This window comes from Sciurus carolinensis, chromosome 4, assembly GCF_902686445.1.
Source record: "Sciurus carolinensis chromosome 4, mSciCar1.2, whole genome shotgun sequence".
NCBI classification, from domain to species: Eukaryota; Metazoa; Chordata; class Mammalia; order Rodentia; family Sciuridae; genus Sciurus; species Sciurus carolinensis.
The window spans coordinates 4530697-4545291 of record NC_062216.1 but is presented as its reverse complement, the minus strand read 5'-3'; the positions used below and the strand labels follow the sequence as shown (position 1 = coordinate 4545291).

The 14595-nt window shown below is 48.3% G+C and overlaps 1 long non-coding RNA gene across 7 annotated transcripts in view; it reads left to right on the top strand.

The window, feature by feature from the left end:
- Positions 1 to 9484, top strand: part of LOC124983197 (uncharacterized) — a 65630-nt gene extending 56146 nt beyond the window's left edge. For 5 of the 7 annotated variants that reach the window (XR_007108368.1, XR_007108366.1, XR_007108367.1 and 2 more), the window contains one exon: positions 6887 to 9484. This is a non-coding gene — a long non-coding RNA (uncharacterized LOC124983197). The remainder of the gene's footprint in view (positions 1 to 6886) is intronic. The other 2 variants (XR_007108365.1, XR_007108369.1) reach the window with 2 other exon arrangements.
- Positions 9485 to 14595: the final 5111 nt, after the last annotated feature.

Below are 14595 nucleotides of genomic sequence, written 5' to 3'. Positions count from 1 at the left end.
GGGGGAATGATAGAAGTATCGCTTGCTGTCCCACAAAGGAGGGTTTGGGCAGCACTGTGCCCTCCCGGGCTCTAATACCAAGCAGGGCATTTGTCTGAAGCGCTGTTACCCAGCTTCCAGAATGCGCCAAGCCAGAGGGTGCATGAGTCTGTTCCAGCCCAGGGGCAGGAAATAGCAACAGTGATTCAGTCTCAGGAGAAACTTCTAGGGAAAAATAGACTGGCGTCCAGGTGGGGCAGCGGGGGAAGATTTTCAGCAAGTGTATCAAAGTGGGCGGAGAGGAAGCCCAAGAAACCCATGCTCACGACTCAAACCTGAATGGGATTTCCACAAGTGCCTGGCAGCCAGGAAGGGGAAGTTTTGCAGCTCAGTTAGGAGATAGCATTTCGGCTCTAGGGACTGCCAAATAAAAATTAAAAAGGTGGTAGAGTTACTTTAAAAAGGATTTTGAGGTTGTTTAATAGAAGAAAATTAAAACAAAGTATAAAAACAACAAAGTAACCCTTTCTGTCAGTCAAGACTCTTGTGGCTTCATTGTTTCCTAAAACCAAAGGGACAGATCTTTTGTGTTCCTGAATTTTTCCCTTAAATCGGAAAAATACTGATAATAGAGAAATATATGAAAGAATCAAAGTGCGTGGGGAATACCTAAGGAACAGGGCAGGAGAACCAAGAGCTTGCTTGGAACGAGTGCACAATGCCGTCTTGCTAAATGTTACTTTCATTATTATTATTTGGTACTGGGCATTGAACCCAGGGGCTCTTAACCCCTGAGCCACGTCCCCAGCCCAGCCCTTTGTATGTATTTATTTATTTTGCGACAGGTTCTCTCTGAGTTGCTTAGGGCCTCCTAAAGTTGCTGAGCCTGGTTTGAACCTATGATCGTCTCTCAGCCTCGCGTCACTGGCGTCCCAAGTGTGTACCATTGTGCCCGACCTGTTTCCATCATTTTAATAAATTGGCATCTTAAACCAGACAAAACAAACAAGCAAACAACAAACAAACAGGCCTGGTGCCCTGGTGGGCCGCATGCACACCTGAAGGTGAGTCTCCTGCCAAGGCGCCTGAGGCCTGGACACCCATCCACAGCGGAGTTCTCGTGTTCACTCATGCCCTGACATGGCCAGGGAAGTGGTTTTTCCTTCCAGTTTTCTCTCCTTACAAAGGCTAATTCCTCCCTGGAGAACTATTTCAGGCAAGTTCTTTGACCTCACTGGAGAAGAGCAGCCGAGCTGCAGAGGGGTGAAAAGGTGCTGTGGACTTCGGGACCCGCGCGGGAGGGGCGCGGATTCTGCTGGACCAGGCAGGAGAGACTCGCTGGGGCTGCCAGCTGCCCGCCCTGCTCACGGTCTTCATCACCAAACCTGGGGGTAAAAGGCGAATCTGTTTTCCTACCGTCCACAGTCCAGAGTCATTATTGCTCCAGATTGTATCTCTGTCTCTCTGCAGCTGGAATCTTAATTGGCTCTGCTATTTATGTAACAGCTGCGGGAAACTCTGCCCTTTCTCAAGCTCTCTGCCTCCTCCGTGTCCACAGCACATCAGACACATTTAGGTTTTGTCATGGGCTCAAAGTTGTTGATCGGTGCGCATTTCATTGATGATGAAGTCCGCCTGCAGGGGCCACTCCGGAGACCAGGGGAAATGAGCTGCTGGAGGGAGACGGCTTTAAATAAAAGTTGAACAAAACTGTGCTGGAAGCCTGGGGGAGTCTTTAAAGAGGTGGTTTAAGGCAGGGGTTGGCCCAGTCGGATGCAGGTCTCACAGGAGCTAATTATTAGGAGACAGCAAGAAGGCTCCGTGGCAGGTGAGCCTGGCTTCTGTGAGATCAGGTGAGGCACCCTGCCATTGCCTGGGAGTGCAAGGTAGACGCGAAGCAAAGCCCGAGTGATTTTAATTGCCTCCTTTGTGACTTTGTCTGTGCCTGGGTGTGGGGTTTCTTTCTTGAAATCAAATCACTCCAACCTTAGCAGGGAGGGAGGGGCCAGGGGACAGGCGGCAGGTCTGGATGCTGTGACAGAGCTCTCAGTCTGCTGTGCTCTGCTTTTCTGGAGTGGTGGGAGAGTCCCTGGGCGAGGAGATGGGACTTGCTTGAGTCCTGGGTTGTCCCTGTGCTTGTCACATGGCCATCAGGAGCTCATTTCCCTACTGTGCTGGCTTCTCTAACCCGATGGCACTGGACAGGACATTCCTGACCATCCCTGCATTACTTAATTCTGGACTCTTTTGACTTCCTGGGTGTTTCTCCAACAACATTTTGACTCTGTGTCTGGTACAAGGGGTTTGCAGGAGCAGCCTCAGCATAGCCGGGAGCCAACCTGCTGCCTCCAGCTTTGAAGGGAGGAAGCCTGTGTTTGCTTTTCCTGCGGGACAGGTGCAAAACACCCCAACTGGAAGACGTGTCTGGGAACCCACCATAGTGCACATGCGAAGAAAATGTAAGGACCGGTGTTCATAGGAGGACTATGTTTTGAAACCACAGTTTTTACCGACCCTTGATCATGTGATTAGCACCTGTCAAAGTAATTTTTCAAAATTGACAATTTTGCTCAAATCTCCCTTGCAGATCTGTCAGGTGTTTACTAAAACCTTAGTGACTTAGATCTCCCACAGGAGATGGGATAGAGGAATTATTTAATTAATTAATGTCTTTACTAATTGATTATGTGCTTCCATTTAAATGCACTTACTTCTCTTTTTTCTTTCTTTTTTGTTCTCCATGAAGTGGGTTTATCCTGCTTTATGATGGATTTTACCCATTCCAAAATGATGTCTCTATCCTTTGATCTATAATTGAATGAAAAAAAAAGTGTAGGGCTTATTACTAAAACAAATTATGCAAGCTAACTTTGATGATATTTTTAGAGAACATTTTTATCATTTCCAAAGAGGAATCCTGCAACTTTATATCATCATTATAGAATGGAGAATAGGATTTAACATATTTGAAATATGGGGGGAAAGAAGATAAGCCAGGACTTTGTTATGGGAATTCAATGGGATGATTTTAGTAAAATATCACAAACAGCAAACAAGTGTTAGTACCTATAAGGGTTTTTACAACATCACTTATTCTGTTTTATTTGGAATGTAAATTCGCAGCTACTTCATGGTTTCTGAGCACATGAAAAAGATGTTTGTTGAAATATTGCGTAAAAAGAGCAAAACTGGTATTATGGTTTGGAGGTGAGGTGTCCCCCAAAAGTTCACGTGTGAAACAATGGTAGAAGGTTCAAAGGAGAAATGATTGGGTTGTGAGAGTCTTAACCCAATCAGTGGATTAATCCTTGATGGGATTAACTGAGTGATAACTGGAGGCAGGTGGGGTGTGGCTGGAGGGAGTAGTTCATGGGGGGCACGACTTTGAGGTATGTATTTTGTATCTGGAGAGTGAAATCTCTCTCTTTCTGCCTTCTGATGATGCCAGCTGCTTCCCTCTGCCACCCTCTCCTGCCAGGATCTTTTGCCTCACCTCCAGCTCTGAGGAATGGAGCTGGCCATCTATGGACTGAGACCTCTAAAACTGTGAGCCCTCAAATAAACTCTTCATTCTCTATAACTGTGCTGGTCAGGTCATTTAGTCACAGCAGCCCAAAGGTTGACTAAAACAACCAGCAACTACTCAGCTACACAAAGGAGGAGGTGCCCTGAGCAGCAGCTGAGCTCAAGGACTCCTGGGGCCGTGGGCCAGAGGACCTGGACCACATCCCAGTTTGCATCTAAGTGGCGCCCTGTGGTGGAGGATGTTTGCATACTCTGTGTCGGTGTTCTCAAGTACAGAGTGAGGATATTATTCACAGTATTTTTTTTCTCACAAAGTTGTTGTGAAGATTAAATAAGGTATTAGAAAAAGTATTTAAACAATAGTGTGGTCTTTATTCAACATTCAACAAATTAAAGCTAAATGTGGGCAGAAATGGACATTGAATATCTTCTAAATCAGTAAAGCCTAGATTCTGAGTGGAATTGTAGGCCCGTAGCTTCACTCCCCATTAGGAACAATCCTTGAGAATCCCTGGTTGACATGAGACAGTGCTGTGGTCACTCAGAAGTCAGACTTGCATCTGGTATGTGGCATTAATAGGGTGTGATAATCTACCTGGATTTACATACAAAAGCATCTCAGACCCTAGAGGGCAGCAACCCTGGCCCACTGCTTTCTCTGTGGGGAGTCCATGAAGTGGGCAAAGACTCTGCCAACCATAGGCATGCTGGGTTGTGTGAGGTTATGATGTGGAGCTTACGGCGGAATGTGGAGCGGGAGTGGGCGGAGAGGGAAAGAGCAAGAGTGCTCACTTCATATACCAGAGCACGCACCGCATGCTGTAGGGAGGAACACTGGGGAGGACCTCTGACCTGGATCTTCCACAGAGGATGGGACCAGGGAGCCAGGAGGAGCAGCAAGGCACCTGAGGACCTGGCTTGACCAGGAAGCCAGATGGGGTCGGGGGTGTGGGGCGTAGAGGGCCTGATCATGGTGCCTTTGTGAATCATCTTGAGAAGCTTGAATTTCCATCTTCCAGGATGCATGGATGGGTTTTAAGTTGGAAAAGGACAGTGTAAATAAATAATGTTTTAGAAAGATTCTGGCAACTGAGTGGAGACGGATTTGAGGGGAGTGTGACCCAGGGCAAGGGATTCATCATGAGGATCCCTTTGACTAATTTCAGAGAAGAGTAACAAGGGATTTGTCTCAGGTCTCAGGTGATGAAGGTGGGGTGGGAATGGATGCCTAACGCCCTGTGGCATCATGGAAGGAATCGGAAATCAGGTGACAGTTTAGATGGGAGCCCTTAGGGATGCTGCAGGGTCATGGGAGACAATGTGGTTTCCAATTTGAGCCACCATCTCTTCCCAAGAGAGAGGAAGCACGCTATGGTGGGAAAAGAAGCCCACTGAGCCCTAAAGAGACTGAGTTTGAGATGTGTCTCAAAATCTAAGGGGCACAGCCCAACAGGCAGGATTATCTGAGTGTAGGAGAGGGGACAGAGCCTGGGTGGAAGAGGGAATCAACACAGAGGTGGTCTTTGGCAGCCCTGCAGGGAGGGGTGGGAAGGGGCTCAGAGCACTCACACCTAGGGCCAGGCAAGGGCTCTGAGGGCTCAACTGGACATCCCTTGCTCTTTAGGGAGGATAGGGAAAGAAAACCCCCAAAGGAAATGAAGAGCAAACAGACCCAGTGTAAAGGAAGTTATAAGTTCACATGTTGAAGGAGATGGACAGTAGAGAATGTGCTTCACCCAGTGTAGAAGGATTTAGGACGCCCAGTGACAAAGACTGGAAAGGCCAAGTGTTAGTGTGAGAGACCCTCCCACCTGGAAGCCCTCACTCGAGTTAACTACGCTTCATTAAGATCAAGCAAGGAGACTCTGAAGAGCACGGATATCACCGGGATCTCACCTTCATCACATGCTAACAAGGCAAATGAATTCATGACACTCTTTCCTGTCAGGATCTCCATCAAATGACCACTGTCCAACTGTAGAGTTTAATTTTCATGATCTTCCCAAATAAAATACAAGCTATGGCCTAAGACAACTCTGCACCTAGATCTGAGATTTCCTTCCACTTCCCAGGGTTGGGCTGTGGCACCTCTTCCGGAAAGGCTTTTCTCACACCAAGGAGTGCTTCCCCTCAACTTCCGCCACTCCACAGAACACTTGCAACACCGGATGTGTGGGAATTTTTCTTCGTGAACACTGAGCAATTCTCCAGCAGATGCCAGCTGGGTGCCCCTTCTTCTGTTTGGTTCTGACAGTACCCACCTGGAGGTAGCTAAGTCTCAGGTGCATGCTCTGTCTGCCCACTTCAGGAACCAGTCACAAGTATAAGTTTGTCTACTGTGCTTTTAGTTGATGGCTTCAACTGGGGGCTCCTAGGACCCCCGCATTGGGTTAAATTAACTTGCCGGAGAGGCTCACGGAGCTCAGAGAAATGTGTCAAAGTTGTCCCTTGGTGCCGACAGTGGACAGGTTCCAGGACCCCTGGTGGTTTCCACACCCGCAGATGCTCCGATCCATCCTATGAAGTGCCGTAGCATTTGCATATGACCTATGCACATCCTCTTTGCGCAAACGTTAAACCACACTTATGAAACCTAGTGTAAAGGAAATTCTGTGTAAATAGCTATTGCCCTGTATTGTTTAGGGAATAATAACAAAAAGTCTGTTCACCCTCTGTACAGATGTAATTTTTTTTCAAAACTTTTTGATGCGTGGTTGGTTGAATCGGAACATGTGGAACCTGTGGACACAGGGCTATGGTGCTTGTTTTTACCCATGTATTACAATAAATATTAGAACAGGAAGAGATGAACAGCAGCCAGACAGAAGAGATGTGCAGGGCAACGTGGGGCAAGAAGGGCCTGAGCTTTGCCGCCTTCGTCAGGTCTGCCAGTGCTCAGTTATCAGGAACACCCACAAACCCAGTCCTGTCGTGGAGACTTAGTCACGACTGATCAACCACTGGCCATTGTCACCGCTGCACTTTCAGCCCCTGTGCCCCGGAAGTTGAAGAATGAGCGGGGCTGAAAGTCCCAGCCCTCTAACCCAGCCTTCGTCCTGCTGGGTGACCCCAGGCTGTCCTCAGACTTTCCAACCCCAGCCCTGTGCCACACACCACTTGCCTCATTACCATACAAAAGACATGTTTTCTCTGGAGATGACAAGCATTTTAGGAGATATGTGACAAAAAACAGAATGAAGACCAGATATTTATTTCACATTATTATCTTGGATGTTTTCCCTTTCTTCTCAGATCCTTGTTAGCCACTAGGCAGGTACTTTTAGGGGAATTTACCCAGGCTTGGTGGTGGGAGGACACTGCTGCTCCTTCAGATGACTATTATCATTCCTTTATAGTTTTTTCTTTTGTTGTTTCGTTTCAGATAAGGCCTTCCACAGAAACTTCCAAGGTGCCAGTCAAACGCGTTCAGTCACTGTGACTTACTCCTCCAGGCGAGGTAGAGTAAGCTTGGCCCATTGTGAACTACACTTCCCACTCAGGAGGTGTTATGGTCCGCCATTTTGGAACATACCATGTTTGAAGAAGTGTGGTCTCCAGCTGAGTGTGCTCAGGAACGTGCCCACCTCCCCAGGTGATGAGGAATCTTTCCTCTATGAATCAGTCTTCCCAATAAAAGCCCTTGTTTCTTTATTCCTTGGAGAGACTGCTTGGAGAATTATTCCCAGAGTACTCCTTACTTGCTGCAAGTAATGAACCTTTCTCTACTCTTTTATCTCCTGGCTGTGCTTATGGGCTTCACACCCAGGGCTGAACGCACTGGGCCTGGTTACCCCTGAGAGAATTCACATGCAGCTCTCTTGTGACAGATTCATGGTCTTCTCTGTACTAACTGCTTGTGAACTTGCCTTGTGTTTATTAGTGAGAATTCCAGAGTGGCCAGGGTCTTGAATCAGATGGTACCTGGCTGCAGCATGTCTCTTGTGTGCATAAGACACTCTATAAGTACACGTCCTACTGAACAGTTATGTACGTTCAGCATGAAATCAAGCAGGAGTTGAAGATTGGAAATGTGGAGAGAAGACATTAGTGATTTCACTAAAAAAAAAAACAACAAAACACTGTTGTAGCCAGGAAAGAGGAAATTGATTAGAAGTCTGGACACAGGAGTAGGGTGTGTTCAGCTAACTAGGTGAGTGATTATTTGGGGATATGGCTCTGACCAGTGTGGCATTCTTTTGAGATGCAAAGAGGGGCAGCTGCATGATGAGGCAGGGAGATTAAGGCCTTTGGCTCTGACCCTGCGAGTCCCCTGGGCCCCTGATAGGCAGCATCAAGGACCTCAGCAGAAGCCAAAAAGTGACTGTGGCACTAAACTTAAACGTTCCCTCCCATCAGGTGGACGGTGGACAGCATATGCTGCTACGAACAGTGCAAGCCCTAGCTGGCCTGAGGTGGCGGGAGCAGAGACCCCACACTAGCAAATGTTGGGCAAACAGAAGTGGAGGGTGGGCATGGCTGGAGAGCCGCGTCTGGCCCACAGAGGGCGCGTTATTCTAAAACGTCACCATCCTAATCAGAAAAGTCTGACTCGCAAAGCAGACTTGGTTCATGTTTCCAAAGCTTTGAATGCTGTCTCTCAGCTTCCTCCTAGGCTCTGCATCCTGGATGGCTTTGAGAATCTGATGAGAGAGATGAAATTCTCCCTGGAAAAGGCACACACCCACCAACTTCTGACTAGAATTCAGGGGTTCATCTTGGCAAACCTCTCCAAGGATCCTTGAGGCCTCGCTGCCCCCCCAGATGCCAGCACCTGGCCCTCTGCAGTCTGCTAAGCAAGTCCTTTGCACATTCTCACCCATTCGGATGCAATTTCTGGGCTTTGTTCCAAGTTTCTGCAGTGTTCCTTGGCCCCCGGCGAACAGCACTCACTCAGCTCTGCACATTTCCTTATCAAAAAAGGCAGCAAACAAATGCTGAACCACTTAGGCAGAGCTAAGTTGCTTTTTATTTTCTTTTCACAGGGTTTCCAGTATGCTCAGGAAGCAGCACTGTGTCTCTGCAAATTGTTTGGAAGCCTTGGCTAAGGGTTATGTGGGAACCAATCAGCACTTTGGCACAGGGACTCGCCATCTTGAGTCCATTTGAATGGTGGGAGCCAAATCCTGCGGCCCGCCAAGGTCTGGATTAGTTTACTTACTAATGAGGCGGCACTGACACTGTGCTTCCAAGAGCCAGAACGCTGGACAAAGCAGTTTAATTTAATATCCTCCATGAAATCCTGAGGGAAGGGTCAGTCTCAAAGCACCCAACTTTGCACTCTCAGTTAAGTGGGTTGGCAAGGCAGAGGAGGGCCAGGTGTGGCACCAACTGTGTGTGGTCAGCCGAGCAGAGGGAAACTTGGAGACTCCAGAAGCTCCCATTTGCTGGTGAGGATCTCTTGACACAAGTTAAACTTCATCCAGAAAATACTATTTTACCATCTGGGGGTTCGGTGGGTCTGGGGTTGTTAGCTGAGGTGCTGCTGCTCTGTATGGGGGCACTGCAGGATTGGTGGCATTGAGAATCCCACTTCCGAGTTTAAACTGACAGCCCAAGCAGCTGTTCTTGTCTCGCTTTCTTCTTCTTTTAAGTGGCCCTGGGTTTGCTCCCCAGGAGCACACGCTCAGCAGAAGCCACTTTAGGTGGTGGATCTGTGCTGCAGCCGGGGGAATAAAGCCCATTTTCCTTTTAGTCCCCCTGGGACGCTCGATGTGGCCATTTTCTCCTGCCTCTGTGGCCCAGTACCTCAGGCCCTTCACTAGCTCTGGGGTGTCACAGTGAAGTCAGAAGTGAGGACAGGCAGGTAACGTAGAATAAGAAATCTGGTCGAATGGAGGAATGAAGGCCGTCTGCGTCTGGGAAGTTGGAGGCCGCCCCTGGGAGATTGGAATGTCAGGGTCTCCAGCACCTTTTTGATCACCAAGGTCACCTGCCTAACTACCCTTCCCAGTAAAGCTGCAGGCAGGGAGTTGCTAATTCATGCCCCACCTGCCTGAGCCCCCCACGGCCCTCCCCTGCCATCTGCTGCTCACCTTTATTGCCATGTCATGGCATCTCCTGGGCCTAGTCACTAGGCAGGAAGAAGAGAGAGAAGCGGGGGAGAGAACAGGAGAACAAAAGAGACCCTAATCGATAAAAGAGGCAGGGTGTGCTCACTTCTTGGGACTCTGGAACATCAGCCATGGACCCCTCTGCCTCCTGGTGGAAGTCTGTGTTATCACCTTTAAATAAAGCCTGCTTCGTTTGCTTGCCTTGGCGTGCTTCTCTGACTTTATACTTCCACGTCTGAGGAAGCAGAACTTGTCACCGGTAAACGGCGGTGCCCACAGCTGTGATGCAGACTATTTTAGGGCTCCTCATACACAAGCGTCTGAGGACCTGTCCAGCAGTGACCAATGCCTCGATATTTTGCCTGGTAGTTGTGTAAAGACTGGTCTGTGAGAGCAAATGCAGCCGCGTCCATCAGGATTGCGCACATGCCGCCTTTCTCACCCATGTGCTCCTGGGACCACCTGCCCCTGTTTGCACTGTCCTCAGCGCTTGCAGGAGACTCCAGAGGCTGTGCCTGTGACTTTCGCTGTTCTGTGCGCTCCTTTCTCTTGAGCACTGTAACAGGAAACGTTCTGGATGATTATCATGATCCCTCTGACCTGGTTTCTGCTGTGAGGAGGAATTGAATTGAGGCCCTGAACAACCCCAGGGGTACATGCAATCTCAGTGAGAAGAACTTTGTTGTTTAAGCCACTGAGATTTGGGGATGCTTGTTACTTCATTGTAACCAAGCTGATACCTCCTCCAATGCCAGTCTTCAATAAACACCCAACTATCCATCTTGCTTACGTTTTGCACCAACATCATTCCCCTTCACCCCATTTTGGTGAATACCTGCATGGCCTACAACATCCCTTTAGGTCCAGTCCTCTGCATTAATACTCCACTGGTGTTTTGTCCCAGAGTGTGGTGGGCAGCCTCTTTGATGGACATAAGCCTGAGTCTCTCCGGACTCTTTATTCCTAGGGTACTGTAGCGGGGTGACTGGGTATGAGGTCAAACAATTTTCATTACTTTTACAGAGCCTTCCCCTGAGGCATGCACACCCTGTGGTGACTCCTTGGGTTGGGTGAAGTAGAAAAAGTCACTGGAGATGCTGACATTTCAGTCTCCCAAGGGCAGTCTCCAAATTCCCAGACTCAGCTGCAGCCTAGGGCCCTGGCTTCTCCTCGACCAGTGGCTAAGCCTGTTTTATAATGCTCTCTTAGAAGCCTGGCAGTGGCCCTTGATGCCCTCAGTTCACTGAGGGACTGTAGGACACTGGCCCTGTGGGCACATGGAAGGTTTGAGTTATCTTCCCACAGATGCCTCTGTTCCTTGACAAATCAGAAGAGGCAAACTGAGGGTGGGAGCCATCAGAGGTGTCCCTTCCTACCACCTGCCAGATGATTTCTGAGCACTTAAGATGTCTCTTGGCTGTTTGAGAACTCATTAGTCTGAGGATCAAGCAATCGGTTTCCAACAACAGGTTAATGTGTGCTGGCATCAAAGGTTAGTGCCATTGATATTCAGGAATCAGACAGCTGTCTCTGGGGACAGCTGCCCTCCCCAAGAAGGGAGGGCGGGCTTCTGTAGGCAGTGGACGGACGTCATCACCTGTCCAGGGAACACAGCATCCGGGGCTTTGCTGCTATTTATTTAGAGCAGGTAGATGGTGGATGAGGAGCTTGAGGCCCTGGAGGCAGCAGGGAGAGTGGGCGTGGGGCTCCTGGTCATTGACCTGGGCTGCCGCAGCTGGCCAGTGGTCCCACATTCCGCATTAACTCCCTTTGGCATTTCCAGCCCAATAAGCAAAGACTTTATTTTAAACCTGTTGACAAAGTGAGGAGTGAAACTGGGCTCTGAATTGCTATTAAGAGTAAAAAATAATAAAAGCTACAGTAAAGAAAACAGCAATGCAGTAATGACCTCTTGGTGAGCTTGTGAATTCTACCACACGTGACGTATCTTTTATTTATCACATCTGCAATAATTGCAATGAACTTGAAAATAGGGACAGGAAGGGGCAGGGGATAGGAAAGATGGTAGAGTGAAACAGACATTATGACCACATGTGCATATATGACTGCATGACCCATGTGATCCCGCAGTATGTACAATCAGAAAGATGACAGATTATATGCCACTTATGTATGATTTATCAAGGTGCATAAAGGCATTCTACTGCCATGTGTAACTAATTAGAACAAATAAAAAATTAATAAAAAAAGAAATTATGCTAAACTTCATTGTAAAACAAGGTAATAGAAAATCAAAGAGTTCAAAAGACTTGGTGGAGGTCACAGCTAATATCCAACTTCACCTGCTCAGATGCATGGTCTCCATTATGGTGTTCACTAAAAAAATCGACAGACACTCTCCTTCTCGTCCTAAAATAAAAATTGTTTTATTAATTTTTATTCAGTAAATCGGTGCCAATACCTTCTTTTAGTTTGCCGTGTTATATTTATTAACATTATTACAGTTGGATTATCTTATTTCTTGGACTAATTCCGAATATCCTTCTTTGACATGACCTCACCCTTACTACTCAAAATGATTTTATTAAATTAAGTTCCTCACAAATTTGCCCCTGGTTTTCTGGAATTCCTCTCCCCCAAGAATCAGAGCCAGTGGCCAGGGCTCATCCATTCTCCTGCTCCTGCCCAGGGCCGCTCTGGACACTTTCCTCCTCACCCCGCCTGACATTCGTCAGTCCTTGTCTCCAAGAACAACCACACATCTGCCACCCAAGCTTGCTCTTTTCCTGCTTTTGCAAAGGGGCAGGAAATGGCTTGGTTTGAGTGCCCAAGGTCCCTTGGCCAGTGGAGGAATTGAAGCTCGGATAACTTCGGGCTCCGTTCTTTCCCTTTGCTCTTGGACTCCAGCACATTCTCCCTTTCATCCCTGCATTTCATGCATTCCCACCCACCTGCTCCAGTGACGTGTGTTCTCAGCCCTTGGGGACTTGCAATGGGGGTGGGGGGACCCTTCCTGCCTTGGGATTTTCTTTCTGCAGTAACTTTTCAGACTTTGACTATAACATGAATGAAGGGAGAGTGGGAATCTGACCCAGGTGGGGCTGAGAGTCGAAAGCTGCCAACGCAGCACTGTGCTGGCCACCAGCCTGGGGGCGGAGGAGAGAGCCTCCATGTTTCCATCCAAGTTGAAGGAAAGCCCGCTGCGCGAGTCTACACCTACGCTGGCCGTCTCAGCGCGAAGCCCAGCCTACTCTGAATGTGTTCTCTCTTCTTCTAAGGGGAATGGATCTCTTTCTGCAGCAGTTCACCTGACGATAACCCTTCGAATGCTTGATAGTGGCTGAGACTTTAACCCTGTTTGTTGTGATATTACAGAGTAAATTCAGGAACTGTCTGCCCTGCCAAGGTTGTTGTTTGTGTGCTTTTATTTTTTAGCTTAAAACAACAGAAATTGATTCCCTGAAGGCCAGAAGTCCCAGCTGAGGTGCTGGCAGGACGTGCTTCCTGCAGGGCTCTCAGGAAGATTCCTCCTTGTCCTTTCCAGCTCCGGGGGCCTGGTCTTGCCTGGCTGTGGCAGCATCGGGACTGTCTGCACCTGTCTTCACATGGACTCCTCTCCTGTGTCCCTCTGTTCCATCTTAAAAAAATAAATTTTGTGTTCACTAAATAGAAGAACCATATAATTCAAAGAAAACCTTTTTCTTAAAACAATGCCCAGGCCACTGGGGGAAATGGTATAAATTTTACCATATTCTGTAACACAAAGTGTGGTCCCTGGCCCAGTGGCACCATGTCACCCGGGAAGTTGTGAAACATACAGTCGCCTGGGTTTGCCCCAGTGCCTTGCATCAGAGTGGTGCAGGTGGGTCCGGCGGGCTACGGAACCACCCTGCAGTGGTCCTCTGGCCTGCTCCAGGTGGGCGGCACGGCTGCTGTCATGTATGACCTCCTGGGCACCATCTAGATTCACTCTGTTCCACGGAAGTAGAACGCGAGCTACACGTGTCTCTGAAGATGTCCTAATAGCCACATCGAACAAACAAAATAGGAGGCAAACACAGCCGAAACTGATTTCAGTTATATATTTTATTTAATGCATTAAACTCAAAATATCAGTTCAACCTGTAATCACTATAAAAGTATTCATAGATTTGTTTTGGTATTCTATCTTTGAAATACAGTGCATTTTATACTCAGGACTTATTTTGATTCATGCCAGCCACATGTCAAGGGCTCAGTAGCCACATGTGGCTAGTGGCCAATGCACAGGGTAGACAGATGGAGATCCCGGGAAGCAGTACCCTGGCTGGGGGACATCTGGGCTTCCATGGCATAGTTTATTTTGAACACCAGCACTGGAAAGAAGAAGAACCGTTCATCCAGTGTGGCGAGGCCCAGGTCCTCAGCCACCTCTCCAACAGCTGACTGGGAGCAGGCAGATTCTGAAGGCCCACGGCATAGGAGGGGCTGGGGTTTCCCTCTGAACTCTTTCCTGATTTGGAACTAGAGAATTTTTGGCCCATTGAAAGTGTGGTAGAGGATAATTATTTCACCCAAGAACAAACCTAGGGAATCTCTGCTGAGGCTTAGGGGATGACCAGGAGCAAATTCTGTTTCCCTCCAGGCAAAGAGTAGGGGGAAGCACTGGGTGTGGGTCAGAGGCAGAGACAGAAGCCAGGACTGCCTGCAGACTGTCCAGCAGTTTCCTTGAGTAATGTAGGCGTAGATTTCTTCCTGGTCATGGAATTAGGTGAGTTCACCCAGGACTTTTGTCAGGCTGATAGTCGGGTGGCCTGGTGGCTTTTGTTCAGTCCAGCGCAGGACCTTGTAACCTGGGCTTTCAGCTTATCGACTGGTCTCAGAGCCTGGAGCCTTGGCAGGAGCTTCCAGGGACCTCTGTCCAATCCCAGCAACTTCACCCTAAGGTGTGGCCACTCCAAATGCTCAAGTCTGAGGAACACAGATGTCAAGACTTTCCCTAGTACGGATTAAACAGACCTTTGCCTCCTTGTCCCTTCAGCCATCTGCTGGTCTCCGTGTATGCAGTATGTCTTGAGTTTCTTCCCGTGGATAGGAATTT